Source organism: Cupressus sempervirens, chromosome 5 (genome assembly GCF_028749045.1).
Source record: "Cupressus sempervirens isolate cs-2001-9-10 chromosome 5, ASM2874904v1, whole genome shotgun sequence".
Classification (NCBI taxonomy): domain Eukaryota; kingdom Viridiplantae; phylum Streptophyta; class Pinopsida; order Cupressales; family Cupressaceae; genus Cupressus; species Cupressus sempervirens.
This window is the reverse complement of record NC_143122.1, coordinates 685,790,747-685,806,426: the sequence shown is the minus strand read 5'-3', so window position 1 is coordinate 685,806,426 and position 15,680 is coordinate 685,790,747.

Below are 15,680 nucleotides of genomic sequence, written 5' to 3'. Positions count from 1 at the left end.
TATTCTCTTACACACACCAACCACTTATTCTTGGGCACCCAAGTAGGCCTCATGTCATAAGATGCTCTTACACTTGTCATAGCTCATTCCTTAAATAGCTCTTACGCGTCATAGGAATCTGTCATAACCATTTCAGCCATGATCTCCTTCACACACTTCAAGATGCCGACACATGTAAGTGATCAACATGCCAACTAGACATGTACACTCACATTTACATATTATTTGAAAAATTACATTTTACAAAACAAATAGTAATAAGAATAGGAATTATACAAGGTTGAGACACCTTATTCCTAACATAAACATCATAAGATATCTGCCATAATAGAAAATTAAGTTATTGTAAGATTATCACCTTTCAATAACTTTTTCAAATACAAGTGACATCATTTGGAAAATGTCACTTCCTCATGATATACACAAGAGGTAGGCCATTAAAATCGCATAGTCATGAGGTATATTTGTTAAGCATAGACTGCTACAATTGATCACTTGAGAATCCATCTCAACATGGTCGACTCTCTCTGAATCAATATGACAGATCACCAAAGGTTGACTGAATCATATTCTCTATCTACTCTTTTAGACAAATGTGTTAGACTCCCTCTAAACACCAATATTTTGAGCTCCTTTACCTTTGAAGAAGTGTCAAACTCCCTCTAATTCTCAAATCAATCTTCCTTTTCATGTAATAACATTTTTGAAAATGATCAAGGAAAATAACTCTTAAAGTAATAAAAATCACCTTTGATAATTATTCTTAATAATAATATAAATATATTTTAACTAAATATACATTAGAAATTTAATTTAAATAATCATCTATATTAATGATCTATTAGAAATTTTCTCATATTATATATATGGATTAGTGCAAGAAGTTGGGTCTCACTTTTGGCCAAAAGTGGAAGTGTTTTTCCGATTTTTGAAATATATTGTCAATTGATGCCAAAACTTGAGTCATTTAGAGATTAAATATAAAATAAAATTTGGAAATAAAAGTTGTAGTCTAGAATCTACTTTTTGAATATATAATTTATTCGCATACCTATATGAGAGATTAGTTTTTTGTTATAGATCTTTAAAAACCACTTTTTCAAAATGCATGTTTCAGGACCATGCCACACTTGTGTATGGACACCATAATTTGACACAACTAATTGAACTTTTGTGAATCCTTTTAAAAGAAGTTACCTGACACACTAAAGATGAATGAGAATAATTTCTTTAATTATTTAATAATTTTTTAAATTAATTTTTAATTGGCGATTTATCTAATTTCTAAAACTTCTTGTATACGAACACCATAATTTAATCAAAATTTAACTCTTTTCAATTCTTTTTTAAAAATTCAAAATAATTGTGTGTAGATTGATGACATGTAAATTAATGTAAGAAATGTGAAAAATATAAAAAGTTATTAAAGTTTTAGTGAATCTCACTAGTTTATGTTTAAGAGATACTTTTGATTAATAAATAATGCAAAAATAGAAAATGAACTCATAACACTATAAAATTTACATTGTTGAAATCAAAATAGTAAGACCTATAATGGGTTTTTTTTTTTTGTCAAAAAATTCAATGGGGAAGACCATATAAAAATTATGACAATCCTTGAAATTGTTGAATAATTACCTTAGTTAAAATTTGATACATAAAGGCATAGGATTGGTCCCACCAAGCCTATACCATGCCTTTGCCCAAGGAAAAACCTGATGCCAAAGGGAAATTCCCACCCATGGCTTTAGAATCGGGCACCAGATTATTAATTCAAAAATTGGGTGCCTGATTCTAATTTAGCCATTGTACAAATTAGGCACTCAACTCTAAAAATTGGGTACCCATTTATTTACAAATTATGTTCCTGATTCAGAATCAAGTACTCGATTATTTAAAAATCTGACACTCGATTCTTAAGTACCCATTGGGCCCCAAAAGATGACCCACAAAGAACTTGTCAATCATTGCAATGATTGATTAACAATTTAAAGTTCCAATAACAAATTTCTGTCATATTATTATGTTTTCTTGTCATGTTCTAAAATTTTCAAGCTATTGATATGAATTCAAAGATGGTGCAAACATGGGATCAAAATAACAAAGAAACAAGAAAATAAAAGTTTTGGCAAATGAGGAGATTGCACAACCAAAGAGAAGGGAGCACACTGTCAACAAGAGAGAAGACAAAGAATTAGAGAGTTGAGCAATGTTGGGTCTCCAATTTCAAATATTGTTTCAAAAGAGAAAGACATTGAGGATGCCATGATGGATGAAGAGGATGAAGAAGAGAACCCAATACAAGGAGATTTAGGGTTCACATTCTAATCGAACATTCAATATAGGTGTCTCTCCAAATCCTTGACTTTTTTCTCATGATGAAATTGGTGATTTTGTAGAAGTATGTTATAATTTAAATGATTTAGGTTTCCTTCATGAGAATATATTGTCAAATGATCATGCACAATAAAATCTAATGAAAACGAAGCCCCAAAAAAAATACAAAGAAAAAATGAAAATGAGATTGAAATTCCAAATAATATTGAAAATGAAATGCCAATTGAAAATAACAATTATATGAATGTAGACATGAAAAAATCAAGTACTGAATAAATATGTTTGAATGATACTAAAGTGCATGAACATAATTTTCATTTTTCTAATAATGTGCTAGATAATCTTCATGGATTGGTTTCATGGAGATAGATTAGGACACATGCTAATATATTACATAGGCAATTTTTTTATAATAAGAAATTTGTGTTTCAATGTTAGTTGATGTTGCAACTAATTAAAATGTCTAAAATGCGAAAAATAATGAAAAGGTTAGGAATGTATGAAAAACCCAAGAATAAAAATGAGTCTTTAAAAAAAGTTGTATCCACTATTGCTGATACTTTTAATATTATTTGAAAGAGAAGTCACTCTAAAGATAAGAATGCAACACAACAACTTTAGTTAACAAATCAACTATTGATAAAAGATTGATCTTAATGTGAGTCATAAATTTTTAGAAAGATCTATAAAGAGAAGGGTTAACTTTGAATGTGATCCAACAAATAGTTTGTGGACTTCTAGTGGTAGACTCCCGAGATCTGGTATGAAACTTACTAATGAAGTCAAAAGTTTGAATGAAAGCTTTTGGCATGATAATACAAGAGTATCACCTAATTCAAGAGATGTTATTAAATTGAGAGTTGGCTCAAAAATATGTGATCCAAATCCTAAACACCTTTTGGACATGACTCAAATTGAATTGTTTAGAAAATTTGTAGATGATAAGGTGCTAACTATTACCATTAGCCAAAGATATTTTGAAAAGTGTAAACCATGGTATGTAAGGATTAAAAGAAAACAATCACATGTTGTCATAAAACTCATAATCAATTTCGTTAACATTATGATGTATTTCGATCTATACATAGTACCGTGCATAGTAAGGAAATGTTGCAAGAATGTGGTATAAAAATAACACCTCAAACTATAAAAGATTTCATATTAGGTTTATTTTGTAAGCTATCTAATGACCAATATTTTCTTTTTGATGCATATATTTTTGGTACATGTGATATGTGTGGCAATCTTTCTTTGTTAAATGAATGTTTTCACAAAAATTCTTTGACTGCTTTTAAACAATAATTAGTTGATATAAATTTTTTCAAAACTATTGAATATCCATTGAAGGATGGAAAGATTGGAAGAAGGTGTGATCTAGTTACAGATAAAGCTAGTTGTCATGCATTTATGGATAAGTCTAAGAGTGTTCTCATACCAAAATATGTTGAACACTCTCAATATGCTAGATGGCTTGATGGAAAATTTCACATATGTAAGAATATGATTCTAATTGGTACTAAACTTTAACACTACAACATTTGGGGTCAAATTGGGACAAAAAATTGTGATGATGGTGTAATTTATGGTGATTTTCATATTTTTTTACAATTTTCCTTGACATCGTCACAATACTGATGTTGGCATCATAATTGTGACGTCGACATGATTATAAACCAAAAAAAGGAAATCATGACATCATTCCCCATTTATTTTGAGAGATTCACAGGCACTAGTACATTGTAGGTCAAAATTCAACCTAAATTTTTGAGCAACTCGAGTAGAGACTTGTTCAAAACCATTTTTTTGGGTTTTTATGCTCAAGTTGGTCAAAATTTTGACCAACTTGAGTTCAAACAACAAAATTAAAAAGTTTATTTTTTACTTACTATTTCTTCCATCTTTTCATCTCCGTGTGCTATTAGAGCTATTGGTGTTGAGCATCTAGTATGTGACAAGCATTATTTTCATTCATCCAAGGCAAGAAGATGTGAGCAATCTAAATTTTTCACTGGCATTTTCCAAAATTTTCCATTGTTTTGGACCACTCCATGACACTGAGGTGCTTGCGGGGGATGGGGATTTGCACAACTTAGGTTATGGACAATGAGTTGTTTGTTCGTCAAATGGAGTGGCCAAAGGACACGCTTGGGTGAAAGGATTTGTATCTTCGAGTAATAACAGAGAAATAGTGGCAAGCAATATTGATACATTCATTCATGGGCAGGCTAGGGACTTACGACAATGGGAGCTAAATACTCATCTATTGTATGTGCATTATGAGATTGATATTGCTTTGTGGTCATGTTTCCATTCCCAACCTCTAACATGTCAGGATATGTTTCATCAAATCAAGAACACGTATCAATATAAAAAGAAATTAAATATTGTAAATTATAGTTTTATATTATCCTAAAACCATTCCATATTTGAACATATTATTTCATCCACCAAGGCCTACATAAGCACCTCACTTATCATTCTTTACAGTTGTAGATTTCATACTAAAATTATGAAACTTCGCTACTAAGAATTAATTCAAAAAAGACTTCAAGTTTTGTCATAAAACTGGACATGATGAAAGAATATGATAGTGTCTATTGGAAATTTTTACTGCAAGTACTTGCCAAATTGGGTTTTTCAAAAAATTGGTGCAAATGGATTAAGGCTTGTATTTTGAGGGCTTGGTTTTCATTGATCATTAATGGGAAGCTTGAGGGTTTTTTTCCTTCTACTTAGGGGATTCGACAAGGGGACCCTTTATCTCCAGTTCTGTTTATTATTATGGCTGAAACTTTCAGTAGGACCATCTCACATCAACACTTGCTTAATAAATGGAAAGGAGTTGTCATTTTAGGTACAAACATTTCCATTACACATTCTCTTTTTGTGGATGATACTCTTTTGTTTGGCTTGTCAAATGTATAGGAAGCTCGACAAATTTTGTATACACTTGACCTGTATTCAGTAGTGTCTGGTCAGATGGTTAATGCTCAGAAATCCAAGATTTACTTTTTCAATACTGTCAACTTGGTTTCTGATAAAGTTAAACAGGTCTTGGGTTTTTTAGAAGATTCCTTACCTTCAGTCTATTTGGGCATTCCTTTTTCCATGGGCTCAAACAAATCTTCGTATTGGTCTTCAGTTATTCAGCGTATCCAGTGTCAAATTGCATCTTGGAAACTTAGATGGTTGTCACTGGTGGGAAGAATCTTGTTGATTAAATCAGTTTTCGCTGCTATCCCTAACTATTTTATTGTTGTCCTTAAGATTCCATCCAAAGCATTAGTTACAATTAAAAAATTGATCAAAGGTTTCCTCTAGTCGAGTAACCTAGATGATTCTCAAAAGATTCCACTTATTTCTTTGCAAGATATGTCACACACTCCTAATGTTGGAGGAGCAGGAATTCATGATCTTTCATTTAGAAATGAGGCATTTGGTGGGAAATTGATTTGGCACATGTATTCTAAGTCTCAATCCACGTGGTATAAAATTATGCAGCAAAAATATTTGGATTGCAATGATCCTTCTAGAGTCTTAACGATCTCTAATCCTCTAAAAGGTTTGATTGTTTGGGATTTTATGATAGCTTCACACAAAATCATAGTTGACTATATTTCCTGGGAAGTCAACAATGGACTTAGTATTAATTTTTGGAATGATTCCTGGAATGGTCTAATTCCCTTATCTAAAAATGGGATTTCTTTGAATATTGTTCATGTTGCGAAAACCCACTGGGGGACCCAGTTGAATCAATATGTGGAATATGTTTATGCATTCTCAAATAAAATAGTTTGGAAAGACCCAAATAAGTTGCCTCTTTCTTTTTAGGAAATTAACCAATTTTAAATTGTTCTGAATTCAAGATCAGTCTACTTCTCTAATGTCCAAGATCAAATTTTTTGGGCTCCAACTAAGGATGGTAAGTATTCAGTGAAAAAGGGATACAAAATTCTAAAAAGAAATGATTTGAATAAACCTACATCCAGAGCTTTTTCATTTTGTTGGAATTCAGAAGTTCTTCCTAAAGCAGGTTGTTTCGCATGGCTGGCATTAAAACACAGGATTTTAACTAGTGACAAACTAAATAGATTACAAATTGCTAAGCCTTTTAAATGTGTTCTTTGTAAGGAACAAGATGAAACTGGGATCATTTGTTTGTTTCTTGTTCATTTGCTTATCAATGTTGGTGCTTTATTTTGAGCAAGCTTAAGTAGTCTACTCCCTTTCCTAGTAATCTTTGGGGTCTATTTCAAGCCTAGCCAATTCTTTATCAAAAATCATTGTTTGCAAACCTATGGAAATGTGTTCCATCTTTGGTAGTTTGGGCTATTTGGTGGGAAAGAAATAAGCACATCTTTAGAAAAGAATCCCTTCCATTAGAAATTGTCTTAAATGGTTTTGAAAGATCTATCTCGGAAGTGACTAATTCCAGTTTGAAAAGGATTAAATTTAATTCGATTGTAACTCATTGGGATTCAAAACTTGTCCAGGAATGGAAATTATTATTTATTCGTAATGGGTGGAAAATTAGTACATCACTAGCTCAGATCTTATTTAGGAAGAATAGTTGGAGACCTCCATCTTCTGGTTTTTGGAAGTTGAATTTTGATGGTGCTTCTAGAGGAAATCTTGGTCCTTTGGGTGTTGGGGTTTGTATTCAAGATTCTTTTGGTAAGGTTGTAGCAATCATAGTATCTCCTCTACTTTTTGACACAAACAATATTGTTGAGGTTCACGCTTTGTTGGCTGGGCTTTTATGAGCTAAACAAAGCTGTTTTAATAGGTTACATATTGAAGGGAATTCTTCAAGTATCATTGATGCTTGTATTCATAGACACATTATTTCTTGGAAACTAAAGTATGTTCTCAATCAAATCTGGAGATTCCTTGATGAATGTTGGGAAGTTTTCCTTTGGCATACTTATCATGAAGGAAATAAAGTTGCAGATTTATTTTTTTATCAAATATGGGATGTGATGGGGTTAATTTCTCTACTTTTCATTCTCTACCTTTTATTGAGCAACATAAGGTTTTAAAAAATATTATTCACGATGACATGGCAGCAGCTAATAGTAGTAATTTTTGAGATAAGCAAGTTATCTTAAGATGCCAAGAATTTTTCTTTCATGTGTCGAGCTATGCATCATCCTTCATGAGTCAAGCTCCTTAGTATTTTTCATTGTGAGTCGAGCTTAGTCAATTTTTTAGATGTCAAGCTCTTCAGGCTACATCCTTTCAAGTGTTGAGTACACATTCTCACAACTGGTGCTGAGTTCTTTAGCTATGTTGAGTTCTTCAGGCTTTAGGTGCTGAGTTCGTTAGTAGTGTTGAGTATACAAGATCCTTTCAGGTGCTGAGTTGGCAATTTGATAATTGGTGTCGAGTTCTTTAACTGTGCCAAGTTCTTCAGTAGTGCCGAGTATACAGGATCCTTTCAGGTGCTGAGTAGGCATAAAAGTAATTAGTGCCAAGTTACTGAGTGCCAAGCAACTAAGTCTTTAATTCAGATGCCGAGTTTTTTTGAGTGTCTCTGATCCCGAGTTACCCTATTTATAAGTTGGTGTCATACGCAAATGAATTTAATGTCGCATGCTTTTATTCAGAGCATTTACACTGACATGACCTCCAAAGTACAATTTGTAGGATCCAAATCTTTTATTATCTAATGATATTTAATTTTGATGTCATGTTGGTCGATTGCTTCATGTGAACAAATCCCAATATTTAAGGAGTAATGTTTGTAGTACTATTTACAGGGAGGATTAGGATGTCACTGGAGAGATTAAATGACAAGTTGCAATTTGATTATTTAATAAGACTCATCACATCATCTCAAAAAAATCTGCAAATGATAAATTAGGAAAATTCAGTCTGTAAGCTGAGATTGTGTTGAAATATGAATTTTGGGTGGGATATTGATTTGGCCTGCGCAACATGTCATATGCAACATCATCTAGTCATGCCAAAAAAACTTCAAATTTGGCTACAAGCAGCCTTAGATGAAGTTGTGCTTCCTAGGCATATAATGAATGAGGTGTTGAATCAAATGTTCACTATGAACTCACACTTGGTCAATTCAGCCATTCAGTGCATCATTGGTGAGGAGCTTCTCTATCCCTCGGCACTTGTGTTTTTATATCCCTCCTAGGTCATATCTATTTTCCTCTCCAATGCCATGGATCTTCTACAATCTCTGGAGTTACTTCAAGGATTGGCTCGTAAGGTAATTCTGCCACATTTCTTACTGGATTATAAATTGGAGATGGCCATGCAGAAATATGATTTATGGAATGGTATGGCTTTAGTAGATGATCTATTTTCACATTTTCAAATCCTACAAAAGCATGAATATCATATTATTCTTAAGGCGATGAAGAATTCCATAGATAACTGCAATATCAATTATTTGAAACAATCTTTGCATTCTGATCCACAGTTTTTGGGTGAGTGGGTGGTGGAAAGAATCTTGTCAGTTGGAATGGCCATGATTAATTTGCAGTCATATCCTAATGTTTCAACCCCCACTTAGTTGAATGCATTGGCAGGAATTCCACAACCATTGGAACATAATCTTTGGGATTCAATTGGTGTGCCTAACTCTAATCTGGTTTAATACATGTGCCATTCATCATGTATATCTCCTATTGTTCTCCAACTATTTTCAATCTTAGGGCCCCAAGTTGTAGGGTCTTCTTGGCCCTTAATTTTTTTTAGTTTTCAAAACAACTACCAATCTAAAGGAGGATTCAAATACCCAATATTGAGCTCTACTAAACTTCAAAATCTAAGGTTTTTTGACTGTTCATTAAGGAATTCAAATTGGAGGCCTTAATCTAGGATAATAGGCCTAAAGACACACTCAACCCACAAACTCAAAAAACCCTCAAAGAAATTGGACAAATGAACTTGCTTACACATTTACCTTATCAAGAGTGTCCAAACTTTTGACTTTTTGGGACCTATCCACTATGGAGATGACTGAACCTTCAATCCCTAGCCTTAATGAGGGTTTCATTTCTATTTTGAGAAACTACTTCAAAATTCCATTATCTCGGCTGCCTAACTCTTTCAATGGATTCTTCAGCATCCCATGAATCACTGCAACCCTCCAAACACCATGTAGCTTATACACCAACCTCTATCACATTTCTTGAATGTTGATAACCTTTATTCTTCATGCAACAAGAAGTGTCTTATAGACTCTTGGCCAACTCCATTATCAAGAGAAAGGGTATGGTGTCAACTACAAGATGGCAACCTAAAACAACAAAGAAAACCTTTCAATCTTCCCTAACTTCATACCATGTGAACATGCAACCACTATGGTACTTTACCCCGAAAACACATGTTGTTTACTGTCCAACTAGTGGTTAAAGAAAAATAGACCAATAACTAATGAGGTTAGGCACACAAGTTGTATTATTATTGATTTTAGGCTTTATTCAACTTGGTAGAAAGCTTTTGAACTATTACATACATGGGGTGAAATCTTTTCCCATCTATACTTTGTGTCCCATAATGTACTAATAGTAGATTAATTCTATCCTTAGCACACTTTTTACACATATGATTTATTGATGAATTCACTTGGCTGATGAACTAATGATGCCACAAGTTCCTCATTCTTTGTCATTATTTTTATATTAGTTCATTCAACTTAGGTATTTCCTAAAGTATTTTTGATGCATATATATTTGGTACTTCACATGAGATTTGGCAATAATTTTTGTGTGGGCAGATTTTTTTGGGTAGTGGCTATGGATAACTTATATGCACTCGGAGCCAATGTTAAATAGTAGAAGTGTTATAAATTTTCATCGAGTAAGGGTGCATTTAAGTTACACCATAGACATTGCCATCTTTTTGTATCCAGATATCCCTTTTTTCTCCTCCCCTCCTATTTTTGAGGTGTTGTTTGACTCGTTGCATACTCTACACCCATTTCCTATTGATTTTGGTTTTTCAATTTTGGTAGAATATGTTTGGGAATCTATGTTTTATATGGCTCCCCCTCCATCTTTATCATTTGATGATGTTGATATGGAAGTGGGAGACTTTTTAGATTCTTCTTTAAAAAAATAGAAATAGAATGAACTTGGTCGTTCTTTTTGTCGAAAGTTTTGATATGGCTGGTCATGTGATATTTTTCAAATTGTGATACTTATATTTAAGTTAAGATGTTATATACTCATGGTGCAATGTAGCCCAGGTTTTAGGAGATTTCTATTTTGAAGACTGTTTGTATATAACTTTGTTTAAAATATGTTGGATACGCCTAATTTTTATGGACTTCTTTCATACAATAAATAAGAAGTCAGATTAGGTTTGCATTTTTTTTTCTGACTGTGACTACTATGGTAATTGCTAGCTTCAAAGGGCTTCAGAATAAATCATGGCTTCTTTTTTATCTCACATGTTTTAATTTTATAGATCTCACTTATTTTCTAGAGATATTGTACTCAGCTTAGCAATCTGGTTTGTGTTTACATCATATGGCTTTTGTTAGTGTCATGAATACAATTTGGATTTTGGATCAAAATCAATGAGAGAAACTTTTATGCCCATTTTTGGCTAGGCTCTCTAGTGTTCATTTTGTCATTAGATAATGAATGGATTAACACTTGTCTTCATATAATCATTGGGCTCTTTTGTAAATCATAATCTAATCAACATTTATATTACATTATGTAGGTTGGGTATTAGGTAGTGATTTGGGGATTAATTATGAATAGATCCCCTCTTCTGGAGATTTGATGTAATGAGATAACTATATTGGGTTCTAGATTTCACAAGCTTATTTCATGGGGGAGCCTAGAAGTATAGTTAGCCAATAGATTTCATAAAAAATGATTTTTATTATTCAAACCCACACCATACTCTTCCTCTCTCCTCTCTACATTCCATTCTCTGATTTCTAGATGAGATTGCATTGCCCAAGTAATAAAATGACCTTTCACATCCCTAATATGGTTGACCTTCCATCTTCCAAAAATTGTCATGTTGCAAAATGTTGTCAACAACATTTTTGACAACATAGCAACATTTTACACTTTTTGTGCATTTTTGCATTTTGTGATACCATATGCCTACTTGGTACCTTAAAGAGGTCCAAAGGCTTATAATAAAAATTTTAACACTACATTTTACTCCATCTATGGCCTTGCATGGCATTTTCCACTTTTAGGGTTTTTGATTTACTTTGAGCAACATTGACTGAAACATGCAACATTGACTGAAACATAACCTTGGTCTACATGACCTTGATTGAACACATACTTACATGAAATTAAAATAACTAATTCACTAACCTAACATGACTCAAAACATACTATCTATGATCCAAAATTCAAAAGAGATATTAGGGTGCTCTTGCACCATACTTCCTTTGTTGAAAAAACTCAAATCCCTTGAGTTTGCTACAAGGACTTTGTTTGATGTTGATGTTGCCTCCTTGTTTAGTTATTTGACACTTTGTCCAACCATTGTCCTTTTTCTTCTTAATCTTCACATTGTTCCAAATAATCCTAATCTCTTCTATTCATCTTGGAGGCCAAACTGTGATCTTCTTTTCTTTGACCTTGTCTTTGATTATTGGAATAATTAGAATTGTACCAATGTCTGGTGGATTTTTATCTGAGGTACATTGGCTCCACATGAACCAATATTTAGATTCTTTACACAAGCTTTACATTGTCTTGGTGACATAACTACCATACTTTGATTGTTCAACATATCAATTACCAAAAATGATGGCTTCATCCAATTTAGCAACTTTGACCTTACTATTCTCACTTCATTTTTGTAAACTTTAATTGTGTTTATTGTCCATGGACAACTCATTGCCTCTACATTAAGAGACTCCAATTCTATACTTTCTACAGTCTTGCATTGGCCCATCACCATCTTCTTGTCATCATGAACCTCTTTTGCAACTTCATTCCTTTGATTGCATTGTGTTTGATTCCAATATTGCTTGCCAATAATAGAAAAAAATTTATCCTCTCCAAGGGCCATGTCCTTATTGTCCACATAGATTGAGATCTTCTCTACCTCTTTCACTGATCCAATCTTCAGATGGCCTTTTCCTTTACTATTTTCATCAACATTTACAATCAAAGTGTTGACTATCTGCTCCATGTTGCCTTCATGCTGTAGGGAATTTACTACCTCATCATATTCTAACTCTCCTTGTGTGTCCTCTTCACCATTACTATCCTCTGTTTTAGATATTTTCTGTCCCCTTGGCTCTATTATTTGGTCTATCTTAGTGACCATTCTTTTTCCATCTACTTGATCCTTTGCCTTAATAGGTTCCTCAACATCTTTATCTTCTTTACTGTCCAATTTCTATTCAGCTTCTTCCTCTACCTCCTACCTTATAAATATCTCTAGTCTCCTTCCTCTTTCTTCATTCAGCTCACAAAGATCATAAATCTCACTCAGCTCATACAAGTAGTATTAGTATTAATTCTAGGCTCCATTCAACTTGGTAGAAATATTTTGAGCTATTACATAAATGGGGTAAAATCTTTTCCCATCTATACTCCATGTCCCACAATATACTCATAATCAATTACTTCTATCCTTCACACACTTTTTACAAATATGATTCACTGATGAATTTACTTGGCTTATGAATTAATGATGACCCAAATTCCTCAGTCTTTGTCATTATTTTTAGATTAGTTCATTTAACATAGGTACTGCCTAAAGTCTTTTCAATCCATATGTATTTGGTACTTAAAGTAGGACTTGAACAAAGCCAATGATAAAACAAAGCCCATATTCTAGAATCCAAATAAATAAAAAATAGAACTCACTCAATCCATGCTAACTAACTTTGCTCAAGATCCTGCACAAAAATAATGTAGACTAGGAAAAATGGGAAAGAAATTTTAGAAAAACATATCATAGAGATATTTTCGGAAAGAAATAAGCCATAACCTAGTAAATTGGTCTAGTTGCTAATTAGGTAGGTTGATCAAAATTTATTGTAGAACTATCATCAGATTAGGTACAATAAAATGAACAATCAGCTATTCCCAGCTAGCAGTATCAAATAAAATTTTCCAACCTGATTAAATTGCATATGCAGATATATGTATGTATGTATGTGTATATATATATGTATGTATGTCTATGTATGCATATATATATGTACAGATGTATATGTATATATGTATGTATTTATATATATTTATGTATATATAAAGAGATCTCGTTGATTGTGGAGATCAGTGGAGATCTAGGATTTCAATGCCATGCCCTTGTGATTGATGCATTTCGTTGTCATGCCCTTGTGATCTCTGCATCTCGTTGCCGTGCACTTATGATCTTTGTATATGTATGTATGTATGTATGTACACACACACACACACACACACACACACACACACACACACACACACACACATACATATGTATATGTGTGTGTGTGTGTGTGTGTGTGTGTGTGTGTGTGTGTGTGTGTGTGTGTGTGTGTGCAAACAAAGTGATCTTGGCACAACAAAACAATAGTAAAACTCACTCAATAGGTAGCATGGCCACAGGTATTGTCACAAGCTTTATAGCCTAGATATATAAGGAGTGACTTAGGATGTATATAGGTTAACCTTATTTAAACTTTAAAATACTATGTACATAGGTTGCACTAGGGTATTATAGTATTGTAATCATAGAAAATTGTCTAATTTTCTCGAGTGGGTGTATGATGGCGAAGAACTATATTAGGTGAGTAAATATCACCATTGGATATAGGAATACAACTACATCAAAATAATTAGAAACCAAAACTAGATATTTGTTAGAGTGAGTAGTTCAAGGGTCTTGATCCTATGGATACAGGTATGTAGGCAGCATGGTAGGCAGAGTATGCCTCTAGTGTGTAGACGCCTTGGACATAGTTAGGTAGTCTTGGACATAGTCAGGTAGCACTTAACCATGTGTGTATGTATGTATGTATGGATGTAGCTATTCTCTACTTAACAGTGCCATCTACATGGGTAGGGGGAGCAGTTGAGCTTGTAGCTTGTGCAATACTTCTTTTCCATTATTTGTGCTCTCTGAATCAAAGGTATATAACTTTATCACTTGTAACTATAGTTTTCAAATAGTACACACCACAATAGTTTCTTATAATTCTATAGTTCTCTTTCTAAGTTTAAAAAATTAAAATTTAAAAATTAGTTGCATTTATGTACATCTTTTTCAAGTTTTATATTTCTCTTTTCCCTAACTCATAGTCCAAGAATAAATTTTCAAAACACATTCTAACTAGTTGGAGATTGAGCCAAAAAATTATAAGAACAATTGTGCCAAAAGAACTAAAAAACATGATTGGTGCACAATAATAATCTTTTTGGCACAGTTTTTCTTACATTTTATGATTTTTGGTGAGAACAAAATTCCAAAATAATTAAGTAGGTGATCAAAAATTAAATCATAATTGGTTGAGGCATGTTTAAATACCTTATTTCACATGTTATTGAATGTTATGTGTTTATGTGCTATTGTTAATGAATGTTAAAGGATGAACTAATGTTAGATGTTAGCTTTGGACATTATGAGATTATTTTATGGATGTTCATAATTGTTTTTTTCTTCATGTGATAATGAATGAATGCTATATTTTATTAATGAATGAATGTGAGATCCATTGCTTCTTAGGCATTCTTTCTAGGTTGTTGTATAATGAAAGAATATTGTTTTTAGTAATTATCTATGAATGTTGCATATTAATATTTATTTTTATGTCATGTTAATGAATATTGTTATGTGTTAATAAAGTCTTGATTGGTATTGCATATTAATGAATTTTATATCATATCAATGAATGTTATGTGATTGTATTGATTGAATGTTATAGTTCATAAAAGCATGAATGAATGAAGTATGTAATTAGATGATAATGGGGAATTTAGATTGATGTTAGGGGTAGGGGGGTGAGGTCAGAATATGGTTGGCCTTATTAAGTAGAGAATATTAAAGTATTCTTGAAACCAAGTGAAACTCAAACTAATATACCTTCATTAATTAATCAATTTCATTCATTGTAGGTCTAGAATGATTGGATCATACTCTATGTTATAGGTATGAATCTATAGAGGAATATTAGGAGGAGTTATGGTCCATGTAGGGATCCTCTGAAGTTCAATTTGGTTGACCCTCTCTAGCAAAATACTATTGTTGTTCATGTTAATGGTTGGGCTACCATCAGATTTGTTGCAGACAATCTGGGTATGCATATGATCATTTTTAATGTTTTCTCCTTCAGTTATGGTGAGAGAGATAATTATATAATGGTACTATAATTAGACATGATTATAGCTAAATTAAAATGA